This window comes from Arachis duranensis, chromosome 2, assembly GCF_000817695.3.
Source record: "Arachis duranensis cultivar V14167 chromosome 2, aradu.V14167.gnm2.J7QH, whole genome shotgun sequence".
Classification (NCBI taxonomy): domain Eukaryota; kingdom Viridiplantae; phylum Streptophyta; class Magnoliopsida; order Fabales; family Fabaceae; genus Arachis; species Arachis duranensis.
In genome coordinates, this window is record NC_029773.3 from 8,465,853 (window position 1) to 8,470,489 (window position 4,637).

Sequence of the window (4,637 nt, forward strand, 5' to 3'; positions counted from 1 at the left end):
AGAAAAAGGAGGAGGAATCCTCTATGTCACAGTAAAGAGGTTCCTTATTGTTAGTAGAAGAAGAAAGGGGAAAAGAATGAAGAAGAGTGGGTTCGGATATTTAGATGGAGAGAGGTGAAGAGAAGTGTTAGTAAATAAATAATTAAATAGAATAAGAAAAGAGAGGGAGAATTTCGAAAATAATTTTGAAAAAGAGGTTAGTATTTTAAAAAATTAAAGATAAGATATAATGAAAATTAAAAATTAAAACAATTAATTAATTAAAAAGAATTTTTGAAAAAGGGATGAGATATTTTTGAAAATTAGAGAGGGAAAAGTAGTTAGGTGGTTTTGAAAAAGATAAGAAACAAACAAAAAGTTGATTAGTTAGTTGAAAAAGATATTAAAATCAAATTTGAAAAGATAAGAAGATAAGATAAGATATTTTGAAATCAAAATTTGAAAAAGATAAAATTTTGAAAAAGATATGATAAAAAGATAAGAAAAATAAGATATGGTTGAAAAAGATTTTAATTTTAAAATTAAAATTAATTACTTAACTAACAAGAAACTAAAAGATAGGATTCTAGATTTTAAAGATTGAACCTTTCTTAACAAGAAAGTAACAAACTTCAAATTTTTGAATCAATCACTTTAATTGTTAGTGTAATTTTGAAAATATGATATAAAGATAAGAAAAAGATTTTGAAAATAATTTGAAAAATATTTTTGAAATTTTCAAAAATGATAAAAAAAAATGAAAAAGATATGATTTTTGAAAAAGATTTTAAAAAGATAAGATTTTTAAAATTGAAAATTTTGACTTGACTTGTAAGAAACAACTAATTTTTAAAAATTTTTGACCAAGTCAATCCAAAATTTCGAAAATTTGGAGAGAAATAAGGAAAAGATATTTTTTATTTTTGAAATTTTTTATGATGAGAGAGAAAAACAACAAACATGACCCAAAACATGAAAATTTTGGATCAAAACACATAATGCATGCACGAACACTATGAATGTTAAGATGAACACCAAGAACACTTTGAAGATCATGATGAACATCAAGAACATAATTTTGAAAAATTTTGATGCAAAGAAAACATGCAAGACACCAAACTTAGAAATCTTTAATGCATGGACTCTAACAAACGAAAAATGCACATGAAAAACAACAAACGATACAAAACAAGAAAACATCAAGATCAAACAAGAAGACTTACCAAGAACAACTTGAAGATCATGAAGAACACTATGAAGCATGAAATTTTTGAAAAAATAATGCATAAAATTTAAAAACATGCAATTGACACCAAACTTAAAAATTGACTCAAGACTCAAACAAGAACACCAAATATTTTTGGTTTTTTATGATTTTATGATTTTTTTGTATTTTTATTAATTTTTTTGAAAATAAAGTTTGGAAAAACGAAAAAGAAAAGAAAAATTTTGAAAAAGATTTTTGAAAAAATTTTTGAAAAGAAAATTACCTAATCTGAGCAGCAAGATGAACCGTCAGTTGTCCATACTCGAACAATCCTCGGCAACGGCGCCAAAAACTTGGTGGACGAAATTGTGATCAAAGATTTCTAGGCACTGTTAGAGAAGCTCACAACTCCGTTCAACTTAACCAGCAAGTGTACTGGGTCATCCAAGTAATACCTTACGTGAGTAAGGGTCGATCCCACAGAGATTGTTGGTATGAAGCAAGCTATGGTCACCTTGTAAATCTCAGTTAAGTGGATTCATAGGGTCAAATGTAATTGGATTAGATAATTAAAAGATAAATAAAATAAAAAGGAATAGAAATACTTATGTAGATCAATAGTGGGAATTTCAGATAGGCGTGTGGAGATGCTAGAATCCTCTCGGGATCTCTATTTTCCTATTGCTTTCATCCAATCCTTCTTACTCCTTTCCATGGCAAGTTGTATGTAGGGCATCACCATCATCAATGGCTACTTTTAATCCTCTCGGGAAAATGGTCCTATGCGCTGTCACTACACGGCTAATCGTCTGGAGGCATCACCCATGGTTGATGGCTACATCCCGTCCTCTCAGTGAAAACGTTCCTATGCTCTGTCACAGCACGGCTAATCATCTGTCGGTTCTCAATCAGGTTGGAATAGAATCCCTTGATTCTTTTGCGTTTGTCATCACGCCCAGCAATCGCGAGTTTGGAGCCCGTCACAGTTATTCAATACCGGAATCCTACTTGGAATACCACAGACAAGGTTAGACTTTTCGGATTCCCAGGATCCTACTCGGAATACCACAGACAAGGTTAGACTTTTTGGATCCCCATGAATGCCTCCATCTATCTAGCTTATACCACGAAGATTCTGTTGGGGAATCTAAGAGATATGCGCCCGGCTTAGAGTAGAACGGAAGTGGTTGTCAGTCACGCGCGTTCATAGGTCAGAATGATGATGAGTGTCACGGATCATCACATTCATCAAAGTGTTGTGAAATGTATATCTTGGAATAAGAATACAAGAGAATTGAATAAAAAGTAATAGTAATTGTATTGAAACTTGAGGTACAGCAGAGCTCCACACCCTTAATCTATGGTGTGCAGAAACTCCACTGTTGAAAATACATAAGTGAAAGGTTCAGGCATGGCCGAATGGCCAGCCCCCTGAATGATCAAAAGACCGAATGATCCAAGACTAAAACAATCAAAGATTAAACTGTCAAAAGATGTCTAATACAATAGTTAAAAGTCCTATATATACTAGACTAGCTACTAGGGTTTACATGAGTAAGTAATTGATGCATAAATCCACTTCCGGGGCCCACTTGGTGTATGCTTGGGCTGAGCTTGATCTATTCATGAGCTGAGGCATTTATTGGAGTTGAACTCCAAGTTATAACGTGTTTTGGGCGTTCAACTCCGGATCATGACGTGTTTCTGGCGTTTAACTCCAGATAACAGCATGTACTTGGCGTTCAACGCCATGTTACGTCATCAATTTCCGAATAAAGTATGGACTATTATATATTGCTGGAAAGATCTGGATGTCTACTTTCCAACGCCGTTGAGAGCGCGCCAATTGGAATTCTGTAGCTCCAGAAAATCCATTTCGAGTGCAGGGAGGTCAGATTCCAACAACATCAGCAGTCCTTTTGTCATCCTTTTTCAGAGTTTTGCTCAAGTCCCTCAATTTCAGCCAGAAATTACCTGAAATCACAGAAAAATACACAAACTCATAGTAAAGTACAGAAATGTGAATTTAACATAAAAACTAATGAAAACATCCCTAAAAGTAGCTTGAACTTACTAAAAATAATGCAAAAAAGCGTATAAAGTATCCGCTCATCACATTCCTTCTCCTTGCTTTGTTTAATTTTCAATAAATTGACATATGGTTGCATTCTAAGTTTGGTGTTTCTATGCAACAAAACTTGGTTCCAATGTTCATTAGATACTTGCATCAATTCCAAGTGAAAGTGTCACACTAAGTTTGGTGTGCCACTTATCTTTTATGCCATGTATCATGCACATCCTCTTATGTTTGCAATCGCAATGTCTCTGTCTCTTGTGCCTTGATTTTTATCTTAAATTTTGCTTGCTTGCAACACATGTACTACTAACATTTCATTGTGTAAGACATTCATGATTCATCTTAGCCCCATAGCCATTGTTCTAATTGTTGCTTGAGGATGAGCAAGCATTCTGAGTTTGGCAAGGGAAAAAGGAAGAATAGAGGAAAAAAGGACAACAATAATGAAGATGAACTACAAGGTTGTAGAGCTCCTTTTCTTCTCATTTGTTTCCAACACTTAAATTTCATGATTGTCTTTATCTTCTCTGTTTACATGTGTGTATAAATAAAGCATAGCTTGAATCTTGATTTGTAACATGTTGCTGTGGCATTATAATTACCAACTTGAATTCTGTGAGTTCAAAAGCAGTAAAGCATCATGATCATAAACAAACAAGGAATTAAAGAAGAATTTAGCATGTGCATAAAAGTATTGGAAAGCTAGTATGTTTGGTTGTTGCTTAATTGCATTAGATTTTATTTAATTGAAGTTTTCATCTAGTGCATTTTTGTGAAATCTTTTGAAATCATGAAAACCTTGAAGAAGCAAATGCAAAATAAGGCAAGAAAAGAAAAAGGGAAAAAATGAGAAAGCTGAAGGCTCTGAGTACCAATGACAATATGTTAAGTACTTGTGGTATTTATGTATCAAGCCAAATTCTTGAAAACAAACACTTAGAAGTCAAGGCTAGGCTCAAAGTGCAAAAGCACTCCCTCAAAGCTCAAGGTTCTGAGCATCAATGATTAGAGAGTCAAGAAAAGAAAAAAAATGAGCTTAATGAAGTCCTCTAATTAAATGCTTGTGGTGCTTATGTATCAAGTTGTAATACTTGAAAACAAAGCATTTAGAAGTCGTAGCTTTGTTATTAACTCATGGGGCAAAGCACCCAAAAGGAGAAGCTAAAAAAAAAAATCAAAAGCTTGTTTCAAGGAAGAATTATAAGAAAAAGATTTCATAAATTGAGCTAGATAGAAGCATCAATCATCTACATTTCTTTTGTGATTGTAGCATGCATTGAAAACTATCTTACCATGAAAATTGAGTTGCTATTCTTCTCACCTTGGTTTGTCAATCTTTATTGCATGGTTCTTTTCTTGCTTGGGGACAAGCAA